General features: G+C 38.1%; 1 protein-coding gene across 3 annotated transcripts in view; it reads right to left on the bottom strand.

Moving 5' to 3' along the window:
* LOC124802488 (integrator complex subunit 8) overlaps positions 1 to 12,234 on the bottom strand; it is a 195,740-nt gene extending 183,506 nt beyond the window's left edge. The window contains exon 1 of one of the 3 annotated variants that reach the window (XM_047263298.1): positions 12,148 to 12,234. The gene's annotated coding sequence lies outside the window, so the exon portion shown is untranslated. Of the gene's footprint in view, positions 1 to 11,564; positions 12,111 to 12,131 lie in introns of those variants that run through there. The other 2 variants (XM_047263299.1, XM_047263300.1) reach the window with 2 other exon arrangements.
* Between the last annotated feature and the right edge of the window lie 9,057 nt (positions 12,235 to 21,291).

Below are 21,291 nucleotides of genomic sequence, written 5' to 3'. Positions count from 1 at the left end.
AAGTGGTGGTGGTGGTGGGTGTGAAAGGGGGGGGGGGGGTGAAACTTGCAGAAAGAAATCAAGATTTGACTACAGCAAGCTGGTTCAAGTGGATATATGTTGAAATAGCCATGGAGAGAAAATCTTTGTACATCCATATTTAAATTGGATGAAGGTGGGACACAGCTGGTATAATTTTTATTAAAAATGAAACTCCTCCAGCTGTACTCAAGATTTTATTTAAATAAAATCTTGAGTACAGCTGGAGGAGTTTCATTTTCAATAAAAATATAGAGAAAAGGCTTGCAACTGATATACTAGTATAGAAAGCTGCTTCAAACCACTCTTTAGAATGAAGGCCACAACAACTGTTCTGCCTTGTTTTTGTTAACTAAAAGCTGTTCCTTTAACAGAACACACAGGTCATGTCAATGCATCCCCTATTGACAGATGATAACAACAAAATCTGCTTAGCTCACATAGGAGCTGCTAGTTGGTGCTCGCAGTAAATAATGGAAAATCTAGACAAAAATTTGGTCACGAGATGAGCTAAGAGTCTACATCTTTGTGTGTGACATAAATTTAATGGACTGAGATTAGGGAGAGACTATAATACTGTACAAAGTTAGGAGTTTCAGAATCCATCAAGGTCATAACAGGTAAGCTAAAAGTGGGGACGGTTGGGGTCTATCCTGGCATTTGACACAAATAATTTATGGAAAACACAACAAAACCAAAATCAGTATTGCCAAGTTTGAAGCTCAATCACAAATAAGAGTTCAGCATCTTAACCGCAGTGTCATTTCTTACAATTTGATTTACTCATCCAGAGATCATTTCACGATAATATAGGATTTTATCGTCACAATAGAATGAAAATAAAGAGGTCAAAAAATTATAAGGGCATAACCACACTCAAGTCCAAATCCAAAAGCACGATTTCCAATGACACACAACACATAATGCTGAAAGTATGTTTATTATGACTGCCAACATGCAACTAGAACAGAACTGATCTCCTGGACAGAATGTGCTGATATTTATAAAACATTGAATATTCCAGAATATAAAAACATAAGAAATTTTGAGAGTCTTCTAGCAAATACAAATCTTAAATAAATAGTAACTGCTGATGACTGAGTTTGAATTGGTGTCTGTAGCACACCAGCCAGCGACACTAATGGTACACCACACTTTAAACTGAATATTGTGATTCATGACCAAATGATGATAACCTCTTTCACCCAACCTGTTGTACGAAGCAAACCCATCTGATGTGACTACAGAACCTTCTTTCACATATTCTTCTATTAAAGATGTCAAGACTTCTTACTTAAACTATAACCTCTGGCCCCTACAATGACCCCCTATACTTTATAAATTCCCCGCAGACTTCTCTACAAAATGAGAACCAGTCGACTACAGTGCCACACAAAACCCCTGCTTAGTGCATGACAGATTTGCAAGAATACTCATAGCAAAAATAGTAGGTTTACAGTCACTTCTCGCCCAATGATTGCAACAATTTTATAGTTGATTTACGGTCACTCATTTTCTGAAGCAGAATTTCCGCAGTAAAAACAACTGACTCATCCATAATGAACAGCATGAGAAATCAAGAACTTAAATCATGACTATTTATAAATCACGACTACTTTCATTAACAAACAATGCCGAAAACAAATTATGAGATGAAAACAAAACAATCTACACCAAATTTTTAATATAGGCGCGTAACGAGGAAATCCAGAGAAATCATTTAACATTCATCGACAGCAATGTGCAGCACAAACAAAATAACATCACACATTAAGTCATTGGTCAAAGCCGACACGTGGTATCGGATACTAGAATTGGCAATAAGTAGCAAGTCAAGTACAGATTTAGAAATAGTTGCTAATCAAATTTTCACTGATATTAATAAGTGGTTTAAAGCTAATCCTTTGTCATTAAACTTTGAGAAGACCCACTATATGCAGTTCACAACCTGTAAGAGATTTCCTTCCAGCATGAGTATAATGTATGAAGATATGCAGATTGAAGAGGTTGACAGTGTTAAATTTCTGGGATTAAAACTCGATAATAAATTCAGTTGGGAAGGGCATACCACAGAATTGCTTAAGTGCCTAAACAAGTCTGTAAATTCCTTGAGAATGATGTCAGATATAGGAGATATAAATATAAAAATAACTTGTATACTTTGCTTACTTTCATTCTGTTATGTCATATGGATCATATTCTGGGGCAACTCATCAAATCGAGCAAAAGTTTTTAGGGTGCAAAAGCATGTGATAAGAATCATTTGTGATGTAAATTCACGATCATCTTGTAGAAACCTGTTCAAGGAACTTCGTATTCTAACCACTGCTTCTCAGTATATTTATTCCTTAATGAAATTTGTTGCAAGTAATACATCCCTATTTCCCACCAATAGCTCAGTACACAGTATCAATACTAGGAATAAGAAGAATCTACATAAAGGCCTAAAATCACTAACCTTGGTCCAAAAAAGGGATCCAATATTCAGGAACACATTTCTAATAAATTGCCAGCAACCATTAAAAACTTGGTTTCAGATAAAGCATGGTTTAAACAGAGTTCAAAAGACTTTTTGATAGGCACCTCCTCCTACTCCATTGATGAATATCTTAACAGAGACTGTTAAGTCAGCCTAAGTTAAAATATCTGTTAGATTTCAGCTTTGACAACACTTGGTCACAATAGTCAAGATTAGGTATTTTGCATATGATAAATTTATTAACAGTGGATAACAGTGTTTCATTCTGACAGTGGGTTCATTCTGTAAATATTAGCTGTCCCATTTTATTGCATAGCATTAACTTATTTTTGACTATCTCCTGACAAATGATCAGGGTAGTAAGTATTATATTCAAATGTTTTATGTTTTTATGTCATACTTTCTGACCTGTTCCACACCCATGAGAATCATCTCATTTTTAGGGTCGATGGAACGAAAACAATCTAATCCAGTAACAGATGCAGTACTCCTCACTAAAGACTACTATCCTTGCGGGATTGGTACCAGACACCCCAGAGCTAGCTACTGCACATACTTTCATCACTGGCTTACAGTGGCTCACATAAAATCTAACAGATCAGTAGAGACCCGGCCAGTAATCACTGCATCTGACTGTCTAGTTTTCACGAATCCCAGAAGACCAGATGTTAGAGCATAGGGGAAATACTTCAGGATACCTAGCCATGGATGAGCTGGCATGACAAGCAACCATTTCTGCTCCACTGGCTCATAGTGCCTCTTACTCAATGCAACGTTTCCTAACTGGAATTATTGTTTGGTCATATCAGCAGCAATGACTGTGATTTCATCCATGATGCTGTGTTCCACTAAAGCCTTCCTTGAAACGTATTCGGCATCCTTGTGGTTGCAGCCGCTTTTGTATACTACTGTGACATTGTACACCTGAAACCTCAGTGCCCATCTCACTTGCTAACCCAATGGAGGCTTCAAGCTGATCAGCCAGTACAGAGAATGGTAATCTGTCACAATAGTGAATTATCTGGCAAATAAATGCAGCCAAAACTTGTCGATGGCCTAGACAACTGCCAGTCACTCTTTCTTGGTTGTACAGCAGTTCATCTCAGAGTTTGAGAGTACTCTGGAAGCATAAGCTATAATCTTTTCAGCAAACCTGCTGAACCTGCAGTAGAACTGCACTTATCCCATAACTGTTCGTGTGGGTCTGAAATTCTGTGTCATCATATGGTGCTGGGACTGTAGAAAATGTTAGTGCCTCGTTAAGTGAAAGGAAAGATCATACTTGCACCTCCCTACGGCAGTTCTAGCAAGGGCATGCCTTGGTATAGAAGTCTTTTACGCATTTACAGTAGTATGAGAACCTTCTGAGAAATCATCTTACATCACAAATGTGCTGACGACTCGGAAAATCTGGAACTGTTCTTACTTTACAAATAAAACAGTTTCTGCAGAAGCCACTTGTTTCTTCTGCCACTATACAGTTAAGTGGTTCACACCATAGTCTTCAGGTGGACAACTGTTAGTTTACATAGCTGGTGATGGTAAAAAGTACAAACATCTTTTCACATTAGCAGACCAAGGGTGCTGTAGGTTATGTTGCGTCTTTTGAGGAACAGAAAAGACGTAAACAGTCTGCATACTGCTGTCTGATTTATGTCCTCTCTACTGTACATTACATTTACACTGTCATTTGTCCCCCTGAATGTGAGTTCGATGTCTCAACAACTGCTCTGCCTCGTTCCACTGGTCTCTATCACATAACGTTCTTTGATTTACACTCAAGTTTCTCCAGATAACTTATAACACAGAACAAAATTTAGTGGTTCCATCACTGCATACACTATGTGCACCCAATTGTTACTCCTGGACCACAAACATGCTAATATGCCCCTTGCACTAACTCCAGTCTGTTTGGGAAACTGACGATGTCCATGTACATCTCCACGGCCTCCACTCGGCTGCCTGCAAAATTGCATCAGCAGCCCGCACAATGAGTGAGATGTTGAGCTGAGCAGATCGACAAGATGTTGCTTCCGTGCAGTACTGATCTGGGTATATGATTTTCTTGTAAAAGCATTACACTGTGACCCAATATTGTAATGTGACAGGGTGGTTTAGTTATCTTCTTTCATCATTAACCAATATTCTGAGTTCCACAAGTGATTTTTAATTGTGCAGTATGTATTAATAATGATTTTACTGGCTTTTTAAACAAGTGTATTTTAGTAATCTTTTTTTCTTGGATGATTTATTATACAATGTTATTCCATGACAGGAAATACTGTTTCGGTTTTTTATTCCCCCCCCTCAGTAAATTAAAGTCCTATCGGATCTCTTTTTGTGGTTGTGTGTAGAACTGCTGGTAAACTACTAAGTAATTTATACAACAGGTTAGTGGACTCATAGTCACTTGGCACAATAAGGATAACTAATTTTTAAAATAGTGCTTTACATTGAGCCTCACTACTAGGCTTGTTGAAAATTAATAACTTCAATTTTTTTATTCTGTTCTCAACATCATTTGAGATATTGCATGTCATGCATATTACTCAGTCAACTTTCCTGCATCACTGACGCATGTTGTAACCCTCTGCTACTAGAGAACTCTGAGCTCTTATGTGTAATATGGTGGTGGGTAACAACTATGTCGGTGCATGAGGAACAGCAGCTGTGATTGAGTTTCTAACAATAGCAATCTATAGAATAACAAGAGCCGTGTATGGTGATCTACACACATACTCCACAAGCCACAGTGCGTGACAGAGGGTACATGGTACCACTATTGATCATTTCCCCTCCAGGGATTCCAGATTCAGTTCCTGAAACATCTTCGTAACTCTTCTGCATTGCTCAAACATGCTGGTAACAAATCTAGTAGTCCATTTCTGAACTGCTTAAATGTCTTTGTTTAACTCCATGGGGGAGGGGGGGGGGGGAGATCTCAAATACTCAAGCAATACTCAAGAATGTGTCACACAAGTGTTCTATATGTGGTCTCCTATAAGGATGAACCATACTTTCCTAAAATTCTCCCAGATTTCATACTGCTTTGCAATATTATCCACACTACTAATGCCATGTTTGAACATTATCGGATTGTTTTTCCTACTCATAACCATTAACTTATATTCTTCTACATTTTGAGCTAGTTGCCATTCATCACACCAACAAGAAATTTTGTCTAAGGCATCTTGTATCCTCCTACAGTCACTCAACAACACCTTCTCATACACCACAGCATCATCAACAAACAGCCGCAGATTGCTGCTCGACCTGTCTGTCACATCACTTATGTATATAAAGAATAACAGTGATCCTATCACACTTTTCTGGGGCAACCCTAATCTTACTATTGTCTCTGGTGAACACTAGCAGGACAACATATTGGGTTCTATTACTTAAGAAGTCTCTGAGCCACTCACATATCTGGGAACCTATTCCATACGCTTGTACCTTTGTTAACAGTCTGCGTTTGAGCACAGTGTCAAATGCTTTTTGGAAATCTGGAATCTGCCTGTTGCCCTTTACTGATAGACCACAGGGTACAATGTCAGAAAAGAACAAGGTAACTTTCACACAAGTGATGCTTTCTAAAACTGTGCTGACTTGTGGCTGTATTTTCCTTCTGAAGGTAATTTATAAAATTCAAACTGAAAATATGTTCAGCAACTCTGCAGCAAACTCATGTTAAGGATATTGGTCACATGGGACTTTGCGCTGACCAAGAGATTTGGGGGTGGGGGTTTCTTTTGCTTTCTCTACTGGGACTTTTGGCTATGATGTTGCTGTCATCAGCAAACAGAACTTTTTCTCCATGTCTTGTACTGTCTACAAAGTCACTGATTTGCATTAAGAGTAGAACTGGAGCCAATACAGTACCGTGGGCAACACCTGTGTTTATCTGCTTCTTGTCTGACAGTTTTTTAACTATAAATTTACCGTTATCTACTATCTCTACCTTTCACACCCTGTTTTCCAGACAAGACTGTAACTAAACGTTTACTATTCTTCTTACAACTAGCTGCTTCTATCATGTTTAGTAGTATTTTATGGTTAACAGTGTCAAAAGCCTCAGATAAGTCTAAGAATTGCCTGTAATACAGTCATCCTTGTCAAGAGCTTCAACTACCGCTTTTGTACACTTTGTAATGGCCAATATTGTACTTCTCCCACTTCAAAAACCAAACTGGGGTTTGAAACTTCCTGGCAGATTAAAACTGTGTGCCGGACCGAGACTCGAACTCGGGACCTTTGCCTTTCGTGGGCAAGTGCTCTACCAACTGAGCTACCCAAGCATGACTCACGCCCTGTCCTCACAACTTTTAATTCCGCCCGTACCTCGTCTCCTGCCTTCCAAACTTCACAGAAGCTCTCCTGCGAACAGCATTTACCACCTAAGCCACACCAAATGTGTTTGATATGTTTAGGAAGTTACTAATTTCACTCTCAACACCTGTATTAATATTCAGTAGTCACATATTATTATATTAGTTTTGAAGGCGAAGACTCTTTCTGGGAATTCAATTAATTTGATGAAACAAGTACCTACGTTATCTATGTTACCACTAGATAGGCAGTATATGCAATAAATGAATACCTTCTTATGGCTGTCTATCTTTGTTGGTTCAATTCAAAATGTTTATCTACACTAATTGTGATTATATCGTCTTTAGCTTTAAAGTGTGTGCCACCTCTGATATAAACACATGAACCCATCCTTTAAAGAGGATCAATAAAAGATTGCGGTACCACCCGTCTGCTTTGAAACGTTACATAACTTTGTTATGTTGTGCGATGTCATGGTGGCACAGCATATTTTTATAATGGATTGTGTTTGCAGAGGGCATTATGCAGTATGCAATGGCACTCCCTAGCATGGGACACTTGTTTCTAAATAGCTTATAAGTGCTGTTGGTAATTCATACCTCTTGACCGCTGTTTGTCAGATTACATAGGTAGAGTTTGTGGCAGTTTGCTAGTGAGCTATCTTAAAGTTGGCAGTTACAGGGAATAGGTTTGTTTCCGGGTCTGGAAATATTAGTGTGGTTTGTTGTTTATGGTTGGAGATTTAATTTTATGTTTTGTATTTTGTTCGTTATGGATATGACAATGAAGTTCATAAACAGGTTCCTGCATCCTCAATGGGGGACAACATGTTGACTATGATTGAATTCCTACAGTTGTTTGGTTTCATTACAGAGTATGTGAAGTTTTAGGTTCATGGAGGTGAGAGATTGACCAAAGTTGCTGGATCTCAGATCAGGGTCTAGTATATGTGATTTTGTCGACAGAATAATGTATGATGTTTTATCTGACGGGGTTCCTGGTCTGAGAAGTCTAGGTTACCCAATAAAAATATTGTGTTGATGATATATTATTTCTGCAATCATTAGATTGCTAGGTTTACACGTTGGCTGACTTTGAATGGTAGGTGTGTTTCTTTTTACTGTAGTATGTATGAGGTACGTGCATTTATGTGCATAATTTTGTGTTTTTGGTATATCACAATTACTATTAATGCAATATTTTATAAATTTTTTGGTTGTGTTGTTGGTAATGATGTCGGACTGTGATTGGTAGGTATTGTGGAGTTTGTTTTACCTACACTAGTGAGGTTAGGTTTCCAAAATTAGCTATATGGGTGAGTTTTGGTTTTATTACTGCGGACATCATTTTGGCTATAACGATCAAATGAAATTTCCAGCACTACACTTTGGAGCTAAGAGAGAGTTTGTGGTATTGTGGACTTCATATGTAGATCAAGTGAATTTTCAATACCAATTTTTTTATTGTGGTTTTCTTGGTTGCTGATGATTTTGTTTGCTTTATTTTTTGCATTAGTGTTTGTTTTGGTATGTCTTCATTATCAGAATTTTTCTATATTTAGTTTGTCCCCTCCCAAACCCCCTTAATTTCCACAGTTATCTCATAAGTTTCATGTTATTTCTGCAATTAAAAATTTTTCCATTATTTTTTTATGTTTGTATGAGTAATGAGTGATGTTATGGGTGCAGTTGTTTACCAAGCAAGAGGTACATAACAAGTACTGCCACCATACAGGTGTAACCACTAGGCTGGCATTCCTCAAGTCCATTCAGCAGCCTCCAGATGGTCCTCACAAACCTAAACCTCTTCCTGCTTCTGTGCCACTTCCTGTAGCGCACTGATACTGCAGACAGCTGCTGTATGGAGCACTGTCAACCATGGACTGCATAGTTTCTGCCATGTACTGCTGGACACGGAAATCCTTTCACTGACAGACATCACAATACAACATATCATGGACAAACACAAACAGTAAGAAACCAGCAATCAATCAGTTCAGTACCTGCAGTCCATTCATTACAACTCTCTGAAGACTACCTTCTGGCTTAGTGGTTGCTATTTACAGAGTAATTGGACTGTCAAAAGCGTTTGCAACATAACTATTTAGCAGACTGCCAAGAGACAGCAAAATTATTAGATATTACTGTATTAGGTTTAGGATATTAAGTGCCACACATTGAACTGTACCAAAGTATCATTTTGTAAAACACTCTTAATACATATTATTAGTTATTTCTTATGGTGTTGTCACATTTCTGTTTTAGTGTACCCTATCAAACAAGTGTTAAGTGGCAAGTGACCAGTGGCTGCCACTAATGAATTAGGCCTATAGGTTTTCTGCTACTGTTGATGTCTGAGCTGTATTCATAGTAGCATTCAGTTACCACTTTCACAAGTGCCATTTTGTATAAGCTTGACAAAGGGTTGCCACCACCTTGCTGACATCATGGATCAAAGCAAAACAGGTTGTATCACAATCTTTGGTTTACAGTAGCAACTTGCACATTCATATGATGATAGCACGATATGCTGTTTTTCCTTGTTTCCACACCAGTGCTCTGTAATGCATACCACTATGCTATTCAAAGGCTATAATTCAACTTCAAACCGGTGTTCCTTTTTTTAACAGACAGTCAATTTTTATGAAAAACAGATAATGCAGAGCAAATTTCTGTGCTGTTTGCACTCTTTGGTGTTGTACATTCTCTCTTCCATACACACACTGAAGAAATCTCTAAACTGGTTGACATACTTAACGAGCCTGATGTCAGGATTTATATATTTGTATATATTAAAAAAGGGTAATTATCCTATAAATGACAATAGGTATTTGGCCACATATGACACCACACCCAACTGCTGTACACTAATTCACTTCCACTCCTACTGAGGTGCAGACCATGCCTAGTATAGCCTCATCTCCTGACAGCCCCATAGGCACTAGTGCAACGTGTGACCGGACAGCAGTCGTTAGTGCTGTCTCCAACCCTGCATCATACAGCACTGTCAAGATTAGGCCATCTGCCACTAGAACAGCTTAACCTTGCACACACTGTTACGGATTCTATAGCTCACCATCATTATCCCCCTATCCCTATCTAACCAGTTCCCCACTCCACTCACAATCACTATAGTAGCTGATCAACTTCCCTGAAATCCTTTTCACAGAGACCCCCTAAACCTTCGATCACCTAATTGAGCCCAGCACTTGGCTCGAAAATGGCGGTGACCTCATACTCCTCTCCTAACTTCTACTGCTCTGCCACGATTCCTACATAACAGCAGCACACTCTTCTTCCCATCATTAGTGTTATTCCTAACCTTCTTACTCACACATTTACTGACACACATTTCCTAGTCCTACACATTCTTCAAGCTTGTCAATCTGGTAGCTGGAACCTGTTACAGATCGACATCCTCCTGTTAGCCTTATTATCAACAGCCACTTTCACCACCTCCTCCTCACTAGCCCTCTCCTGGCTTCGTGCAAATGTGCCTGAAGGGGAGAGATCTTCCTTTTCTGCTCCTCTATTAACCTGTTCATATTGCATATTTTGCAGATGCACAAGAGTGTCTCAGTAACCTCTCGAAAAGTTCTCCTCACTACATTCCCATCAGTCAAACCATTTACTACAGCTCCAACAATGCATCACACTATCTACTTTTGATGGCAACTCCCACAGTTTCCATTCATGGTCAAATGAAATATCCATAGCAAAGAAATAAAACACTAAGTATGTGAAACTAAAATAATATTCTGAGATTTTAACTAACAAAAATTCAAAGCAACAAAGAAAAAAGTCACTAGTGCAGCTATCCAGAGCAAAAGGGACGTATGAAATAAGCATGGATGAGCACAGTTCGTTGGTCCCTGAGTCAAGTATGTTAACAAAAGTCGTAGATACATAATGACTATTGGAAATTCAGTATACAGGTAAAACCTTAGTATAGTAATCACTAAACATAGTGAAAAGGTGTTTAAAAAGTGAAATAGACATAAAATATGACCAAAACTTGTGTTCTGATCAGCATTAAAATCACACTGAATAATTATAATTAATACAATAAATATTAGTAAAATAAAATAAAAGTATGTCTTCTAAATCAGGAAACAATCATACAATTTTTGACAACTGTTTTATGTCAACTTCACTGAACCCACACGTTTTTAGATGTTTGCCAACTGAATTCTACTATATGAACACATCATGAGTCGTAGGATATAACTGCTCATGTAGACTAATGTTGCTGAGCTTACAAAAAAAACAATTTCTGTCCCTCAAAAGAAAATACTTGGTATTCTCCTTTAGTGTCAGAATTAAAACTGCTAATACTGATGGTAGCATGTCACAACTATCATTCTAAATCAAGCAGTACACTATAACCAATTATTCATATTCTTAAAATATCACCGATCTAGATTTATACACTGGGAGCTGCTATACAGCATTTGAAGCAAAATACAATGAGTATCAGTTGTTGTTTTTCACCAAAAGATGAGGTGGAAAGCAGGCTAGACAATCTCTGTAAGAAGTAGCACGAACATCATGTTATGAATAAACTGAAATAAGGTTACTCAAATTTCACTACCAGCCATGAGCCGAGTTTTCACTGTTGCTGAAATTCAATCCAAGACAATACAGTTAAGTCGAGTATAACTGTAAAGAAAGCATCACTCAGATACCTGATTGAGAGACTGGTACTTAATATGAACACAAAACATCTGTTAGGCGATGCGTACCCATAGCTTTTACTCAGTAAATGTTGGGTCCCAGAACATTTCCGCAGAACAATGAAACAGAGGCTTTATGGCCTTCACTATTCTACGCAGTGAAGCTCCTTCAAACACAACACAAACATACTGCCATTGTTAGCTTCGACGGAACGAAGGAAAAATTATTGATTTTAACGTCTTGTCAATATCGAGGTCATTAGTGACAGAGCATATGCACGGATTATGCTAAGGAAATCGGTCTTGCCTTTTGAAAGGTACTATTCCAGCATTTGCCGGATGCGATTTGGAAAATCGCGGAAAACCTAAATCTAGATGCCCTGACTCGGGTTTGAAGCGTCGTCCTCCCTAATACCAGTCCAGTGTGCTAACCACTGCGCCATTTCGCTCGGTGTTAGCTTCGACTACTGAGTCACATTTTGAGGGCATAAGTCAGAATCCTACTCCAGGCTAACAAAGACAAATACTAATTCCGGAGCTTAATTAAATATTAGTTTTTTCGGCCTATGCCGATTTATTCTTAGCCATATTAGACTGATGACAAAAACTATTCGTTTCAACTATAACACTACTCACGAAAAAAGTAACTCACACGTGCAAAACAACAACTACAACACCGTACACAGTACACACCGATGACAACAACATCACATATCGCAGAACACCTATACCCTGAAGCTGTGAAGATAAAACCGATACGAGTGTATCGATTATCACCAACGATCGACTCATCGACATCCAACTATTGCAGCTGTCATGATTTTATGTCCAAATTTCCTTGATGGCTAGGCTCCATACTTCCGAAGCCCAGTTCAAGTCACGTGAAAACATTCCACTATGCCATTTCAAATGTTAGCATTAAGACGCTTCGTTAACGAACTGTCACACCATGTCAGTGTTGGGGATATGTGAACAAACTTTTTCCAGCGTGCATAGTGGCGCACAAGATATGATGTGCAGAGTGCATTAGACTCTATGGAATATGCATGTTCCGTGTTTGTTGGGGCACCGTAATATAATTTGGTAGTCAGATGTATTAATATGTGTTGTGCGAATAAAGCATAAGTTTATTTTGTCCCTTAATAGTGTTACCTGTCATTTAGCTGCGTTAACCTGCATAAACTACAACAGGTTATGGGCCCAGGCACTGGATTAAAGAAATAATAAGCTTTAAGGTGACGTGTATTTGCGCAAAAGGTGCGCGGAAGTTCCTATGAACTTGGATAGTGTACGCTATACGAAGAAGAAAATAACTGTAAAATGAGTACAACACAGATACCGCAAATAGAGCGGCTTGTAGGGCGCGAAAATTACGCGACCTGGAAATTTGCCGTTAAGGCGTATTTGGACCTGGATATCTTATGGGACGTCGTAAACGGTAAATTGGCACCTACGAAATCAAGTTTTGCTACTAAGGATCGGAAGGCGAAAGCAAAACTAAGCCTTTTGATTGAGCCAGTGAATTATGTTCACATAGAAAAGGCTACGTCAGCAAAGGAGGTATCGAACAAACTGAGAAACGCATTTGAAGATGGTGGTTTAACCAGAAAAGTAGGATTACTTCGTGAGCTGATAACCACAAGACTGAATAAGTGTAAAAGCGTCGATGAATATGTGAATAAAATAATTTGAATCCCCAATCGTCTGAGGAATATTGGTTTTGAAATTGCGGATGAATGGATTGGAAGTTTGTTGTTAGCTGGACTACCTGAGAAATATTCGCCAATGATTATGGGTTTGGAAAGTTCGGTAATATCCATTACAGCGGATAGTGTTAAGGTAAAGATTCTACAGGACGTGAAGAATGAACCAGATTCTAATGCTTCAGAAAAAGAAACAGCGTTGGCTTTATACTCTAAATACAAGAAGAAGAAACCAATAAGATGTTTCAGATTCCAGAAAATTGGACATATTGCTTCAAAGTGTAACGAAAAGTTAAATATAAAAGAAAAGAAGCATGTTAATTCTAGTAGTCCTGAGAGAAAGACTACCGATAAAGGTAAGGCATTTTCTGTTTTTTACTCTTTTAATGAAGCGAGTAACGGTCATGCAGAATGGTTCCTAGATTCAGGAGCATCTGTGCACATTACCAAAGCTCCATCTGGTTTGTATGATGTTCAGTCATGGACTGACATTGAAATTTCTACAGTTGACGGATCTAAGTTAAGGTGTGAACTCGCAGGAAAAGTGAATCTTAATTTGCTTGTGAATGGCCAAAAGTAAATTGTTACTGCCCATGATGTACATTATGTAAAGAATATCGCAACTAATTTGTTGTCAGTAAGCGAAATAGTAAAGAAGGGTAATAAAGTTATCTTTGATATAGAGGGAGACAGAGTGATAGACTCTTGTGGTGACATTGTAGCCACTGCAACTAATGTTAGAGGTATTTACCAAGTGAATACAGTCAAAATACTGCTGAAACAGGAAATCACTCTGTTTATGCTGCAAAAGGTTTCTTGTGGCATAGGAGACTTGGACATTTGAACAGGAAAAATATGACTTTACTGAAGAATATGGCAACTGGGGTGGAAAATTATGGAATGAATAATGTTCAATGTGAGGTGTGTTTGCAAGGGAAGCAGGCTAGATTGCCATTTAAATCGAGTCAGAGCAGATCTACTTAAGTCTTGCAACTCATACATTCAGATCTCTGTGGACCTAGGGTGAATGAATCCTTAGGAGGTAGCTTCTATTTCCTGACATTCATAGATGATTTTTCTAGATACATGCATGTTTATTTTATAAGTAGCAAGGATCAAGTGAATGATGTATTTGTTGTTTATTGCAAAATGGTCAAAAGACACTCTGGGAAGAAAATTAAAATCATTAGATCAGACAACAGATCAGAATATGTTAACAGACGGTTTAAGGAACAGTTGAATGCAGTGGGTATTAGGCATCAGACTACCATTCGTTACAGTCCTCCTCAGAATGCAGAACAAACCAACAGAACCATTGTAGAAAAGGCAAGAAGTATGTTAAGTGATGTGTTTTTGGGCAGAGGCTGTGTCAACAGCAGTGTATTTATTTAACAGATCATCTACCAAAGCTGTGAGACACAAGACACCTTATGAAGTATGGACTGATGGACTGGGAAGAAACCGAATCTAAAGCACTTACAAATCTTTGGATGTGAAGCCATGGTTCAGATTCCAAAAACATTAAGAGGAAAGTGGGATGCAAAATCTCAAAAATATATTTTTGTTGGCTACTGTGAGGATTCAAAAGGCTACAGATTTTATAATCCTGTGTATAAGAAGGTAATAAGTAGTAGAGATATAGTATTTTTGGAGGATTATAGACCCAAAATAAAGGAAAGTAGTCAAAATAACACAGTAATGCAGCCAAGCATAATGTGTGATAATGCTGAAACAGAGATGCAAACTGAAACAGAGGAAGACGAGAATAAAGAAGAAGCTGATGCGCTACCCGAGAATCAAATTGAAGAAGAAGATTCAACAGAGGAAGTCAGTTTAAGGCAGTCCTCACGTATAGGAAAACTGAAAGAATATCCATATTATGAAATTTATGCTGCCCAAACAATCAACAATGAACCAGTCACAGCTGATGAAGCTTTAGCACATTCAAATGCTCAACAAGATTGGAGAAAAGCTATTGAAAAGGAACTGCAATCTTTTGTGGATAATGATACATATGAATGGGTTGACATGCCTGAAAATAAAAAGCCACTAAGAACAAGATGGGTGTTTAGTATTAAAAATCCTGAGAGTGCAATACCAAAATTCAGAGCCAGATTGGTAGTTAAAGGATGTTCCCAGAAAGAAGGAATAGATTACAATGAAACTTTCTCACCAGTGGTGAACTATTCATCATTAAGATACCTTTTAGCTCTGGCTGTAAAGGAAGACTTATTAATTCATCAAATGGATGTGAAAACATCCTACCTCAATGGAAGACTGGAAGAGAAAATATATGTGAGTCCACCTGATGAAGTTAAGCGACCTTATTAAGGGAAAAGGAGAATTTGGCGTTTGAAGAAAGGCATATATGGATTAAAGCAGAGTGGCCATTGCTGGAATAAATGTTTGCAAAAAAATTGATAAAACTAGGCATGTTACAGTCAAAGACAGATCCCAGTATATATCATGAAAGGAGCAATGAAGAAATTGCAATCATGGCCATATGGGTAGATGATTTTTTTTTTTTTTTACCTATAGTGAAGGCCAGATGGACTTTTTTAAAGAACAGTTACAGTCAGGATTTAATATTCATGATTTAGGGGAGATTAATCAATACTTAGGCATGAAGATTCTAAGAAGTGCCAACAGACAAGAATTATGGATTGATCAGTCTCTGTACACAAGGAAGATCTTAGAAAAGTTCAATATGGAAAATTGTAAACCTATTTCTACTCCCATGGAAAACAATGCAAAACTTCTAATAACTGATGATGACAAGAAATGTAAGGAAAGTGTACCCTATTTGGAAGCTGTAGGAAGTCTACTGTACTTAGCACACACTTCCAGACCAGACATCGCATTTGCCACAAATGCAGTAAGCAAGTTTTGCAGTGATCCGAGAGAAAAGCACTGGATGGCAGTCAAGAGAATATTCAGATATTAAAATGGAACTGCTGATTATAAGTTAAAATATTCTAAAACTGGAAACATAAATTTGGAAGGATACAGTGATGCAGACTGGGGAAATGACTTAGAAAGCAGACACTCCATTACTGGAAGTTTTTTTAGACTAATGGGAGGATTGATATCGTGGTCATGTAAGAGACAAAGAACTGTTGCTTTGAGTGCTGTAGAAGCCGAATATATGGCCTTGTCCTCCACTATCCAAGAAGCTGTTTGGATCCGTACACAAATGAGTGAAATAGAATCTCCTCCTATATTGATGCCAACTGTGATATTTTGTGACAATATGGGACCTATTAAACTAGCAAAAAATAATGTCACCAGTGTAAGATCCAAACATATTGACATAAGGCATCACTTTATGAGACATCATGTGGAACAGGGGAATATAATCCTCAGTTATCTATGCACAGAAGAAATGTTATTTGATCTCCTAACCAAGCCTCTCAGTAAGGACAAATTTCAGAAGCTGGTGAAACATTATGGTTTAACCTGGGATGTATAGTGTTGAGTAGCTGAAAAATATTTGTTCAAGGGGGAGTGTTGGGGATATGTGAAGAAACATTTTCCAGCGTGCATAGTGGCACACAAGATATGATGTGCAGAGTGCATTAGACTCTATGGAATATACATGTTCCGTGTTTGTTGTTGGGGCAACATATTATAATTTGGCAGTCAGATGTATTAATATGTGTTGTGCGAATAAAGCATAAGTTTATTTTGTCCCTTAAATCATGTTACCTGTCATTTAGCTGCGTTAACCTACATAAACTACAACGGTCAGGCATGCCATATCAAGGTTTCTTTGGAAAAAGGTTTGACAGTGGCTTCATGTGATAACGTCAGAAGTTAACCAATTTTCGCTGCGCTCACGAATGATAGGTTTTGTGCTGTTGTTTCGTCTTAAACTGTATTTTATTATTATGCTTTGTTTCCATGTGAAATTGCAAATCTTGCATGGTGATTTGGATTTTTTTTCTTTTTTTGCACTGACAGTTCTTCCACAAACGAGATCGGTACATGAAAATGAAAAATTATTTAGGAACAGAGCTGACACCTAAACTATATATGGATAACAACATAGCTGACGAAGCAGTTCTCGTTAAATAACATTTTAAGTGAACACGTCAACTCTAGTGAAGGAAGAAAGAGAGTTCTGTATGATGTTATCAGTTATGCAAGAAAAAGTAATGGATAAGGTAAGCAGGCTCTGTTTATTCCCTTATAAAATCTGTTTGATGTATCTGTCTATATCTTAGCTAGAAAATAAATGTTGATGTTTTGAAATATTGTTTCACTTCTCAGCAATTTACCACAAAAGACTGATCAAGAACATATGTTATAAAGTTTTCTATAATCATTAATAAACTTCATTGTTGGTAGTTCTCCATTCCAACACTAAACTCAGACTTTTTATATCATGGATGCTTCATAAGATTGCTTTCACTGTACGATACTGGGCTAAGCAGATTTAAGTGACAGACATTGTGAATACACCCTGATGTGGAGGTTCCGTTGACGTGACGATGCTAAGACAGCCAGTATGAACTAGTCTTCAGTTGGTAGAAATCGGATGTTACATACACAAACATGCAAACCGCTGAGTAGTCGTGGCAAAGCATATGTCCCATTGTGTCACCCCTTAAAATTTCTGTGCATTCCATTTGCAGACGGACTGTGTGAAGACTGCTTGCATATATGCTTCTGTGCGCACTGTAATAATATATTAGCATCAAGCGGTGGCGGAAACAGAAAAAGCTCAAGGAGGGGGCGCAAACGATATCTCGAGCTACTTTTACCGTAACAAAAAATAATCAAGTCACATGCAAAGTTTAAGAAAGTTTTATTTAAACTGATTATACACATATACAAGACAATGCCATCTTATGATATAAAAAAGTTACAATTGTGGTTGTCTTCCTTAAATGATTCTATGTGCCAATTCTTCCTGGCAAATTGATTAATTATATCGTCAATAGGACGATGACATGGATGCTGTGCTATATAGGAAAGTACAACTACTCGATAACTCAATTCAGTTGAGTCGATTGACGAAACAAACAAACCAATAGCGTGCGGGTTGACTGGCAGGGACGGCGTGGGTGGCAATGCAGGCGGCCCCGCAAGGGGTGGACATGCTCCCCCTATATGTATTCACCAGAGTGTCTGACAGATAGCACAACAAAGAATCCTAAGTTTTTCAGAAATGGCTGAAAATTTCCCACTGTGGAGTTACACACAGCTACAATTATATTTAGTTTAAGCTCATATGCACATGCTTCTATAAGCTGCTCTGCACACATATTTTTAGTTTCTGAATTTTTCACACTATGATAAATTTTAACATATATGGCAACTCTGCCTCTCTCCATAGTCTCTCTACTTACATATATTGGAAGCTTATATCCACCTACATTTACCTTTTCCATATCTGTGACCATATGATGCTCAGACTGGCATGGTACATCAGTTCCACCCTTAGTCTCTAAACTTCTAAACAAAGAAGAAGCTCATCTACTTTGTTCTTTTTTTTTATTCCCTGATACTTTGATTCAATATAGTAAAATTATTTTTTATTTTGTTTTTATGAGAACTAGTGACATAGGCCTACCAACATTATTTTTCACTGAGAAGCTTATGATATGTTAACATCTCTAGCACCTGTCCAAGCTTCTCATTTTAAAGCTTATTTTCATTTGACGTTGAATCACTGGACACTGATCTTAGCCTAAAAAAGAAGTACTCCCATGAGTTTCAGTGCCCCCCTTAAAGATTTTGCTAGCATTCTGGCCAATGTATCCTTCCCTTTCCTATTGAGATGCAGGCCATGCCTTGTGAAGTCCCACCTACCAATAGCATGAACAAGAACCAGATCTATGCCTGACAAAGTAGCCGCCCAAAGCAGCTGAACTAGCTCCATATTGACCCTCCTGACAGAGCTGTTCAGTTAGGGCCGATCATACACAAGTAAGCAGAAACCAAGCCAACATTTGTATGGTTCGCTGCAGATGCTATTTTTACCAGGTCAGACCCAACATTGATCCCTATCAATACTGTTTCCTGCTTCACCCACTATCACAACATGATCTTACATCCTCTTATCATGTGGCTCAAAAAAACTTGTGATCTAGTGTCTGTCACCTAATTTTTCCTACAGGATCTGGCCCGCACCTCTTCCATGGGTGATACCCAACAACAGGACTTTCCTCCTACTTTATACTTTTTTTGAAACAGTTGGTTTCCTAGAGAAAGTTTGTCAAGTACCGAGTACACTTCCATCTACCTGAGCCTCTTCCTTCGTTAACTGAGGTAGCAAGGCAAATCTATTGTTTGTGCCCATAATGAAACTGTCAGATACTGTTCTCTTCCTGTGGCTCCCGTTCCTTGCTACCATTCTGTTCCCACCTATCTTCTTCCTTCTTCCCCCATAACCTCATCAGTTCCTCCCTACCACTATCTAGTTCAGCCTTAAGGGACCTTATTTTCCCTTCCTGTTCAGCTATTTTCCTATCCCCTGAACATACTTTGCAATAACACAGAAGTGACCCATTTACTTCTCCAGTTCCCATGCTACTACATTTTCCACAATGTAACCATCTGTCACAACAGCTGCATAAAACTCCAGAACTAACTTACCTATGGCAGCTCAAAACCTTCTCACTCATGGGTGTTTACAGTCTTTTTACAAAATTTATCTAGACAATATCAGTAATATTCTATTAACTATTTATCACAAGAATGATATCTGTGTATACTTTTGATATAGTAACGTAATTCACTTAAAATAACGTTAAAACTCAAAACCTCTATACCTGAAAAATTAGGCCTAAGATTAATAATGTTACAGTGCAGATTATGGCATTAGAGCTGTGGAAAGAGTTAAATACAATGAAGATGAAACAGAAATGTTGGATGTGAAAATGGACTTCGCACAGGGATAAATCAGGGGCTTCAAACACATTTATAAAAGAAATAACACTCAAAGACTAAAATGCTGTCTGCTATGGAAAACCAACATCTGTCATGTAAAAGACATCTGCAGACATGCCACACCCAAGGTTTTAGAATCTTGTTGCTTTCATTAATTTAGGCATTTTAAATGACTAGTTCTTAGTTTAACAGCTGCCATACCAAACTCGGGGGCTGTTTTTTGCATACAATCCATGATTTATACAGTGTTTGTTCTCACAAACCACAACACTGTATAACTAACATTTTTTGGTAACATGTTATTTGTTTATTTAGTCATCCAAAAAACTTAATGATGATGGGATACATCATTCGTTTGCAAATATTGAATCTCTCTCTCTCTCTCTCTCTCTCTCTCTCTCTCTCTCTCTCTCTCTCTCTCACTCTCACTCTCACATACATACACGCACACACACACAACTATAGAGAATTTAACAGTAATGTTAGGCTCTTGTTCTTGTAGTTCCAGAAGCTGTGACAGTGTACTGGCCGAACACAGTTTTCAGCAGTAATTACTCCATGATGGCTGTGACAGAATGTTCATGTTTCAAAATACAGTCATCAGGGAGCAGTGGGGTAGACAAGTGGCATCACTATGTACATGGTGCTGAATGTTTTGTGCCCTGACAAAAGTTGTGACACTTGAATGACAGAACTGAAAACTGGGTCTTCATACACAGTATGTCATTAGCTGTAGTGTTACTTTAATTGCAGTCAGCTTAAGTCGGAAACTGAGGCATTAAAGAAAATGGAAAACTATTTTACAATGTGCAACTGAATCCTTTTCATATGTTGTTTCAATTATTTGAAAGTTCCTGACAGAGTAAGACTGTGTGCTGGACGGAGTCTCAAACTCAGGGCCTTTGCCTTCGTGGGCAAGTGCTCTACCAACTGAGCTACCCAAGCACAAGTCACGATTCGCCCTCAGAGCTTTAATTCCACCAGTACCTCATCGCCTATCAGTGCACACTCCGCTGCAGAGTGAAAATTTCATTCTGGATGTTTCACTTGACCTAACAGCTTTACCTTAAAATTTGATGTCCATTCTGCAATGAATATTTTTTAAAATTATTCTAAACTTAAAAGTTGATAATATTATTAATATTAGGTTGTTGCATAAGACTGTAGGGTTTTTGTTTTGCACGTTGGTATTCCAGTTG

This window comes from Schistocerca piceifrons, chromosome 6, assembly GCF_021461385.2.
Source record: "Schistocerca piceifrons isolate TAMUIC-IGC-003096 chromosome 6, iqSchPice1.1, whole genome shotgun sequence".
Taxonomy (NCBI): domain Eukaryota; kingdom Metazoa; phylum Arthropoda; class Insecta; order Orthoptera; family Acrididae; genus Schistocerca; species Schistocerca piceifrons.
The sequence above is the reverse complement of the archived record's forward strand: the minus strand, read 5'-3'. Positions and strand labels throughout refer to the sequence as shown.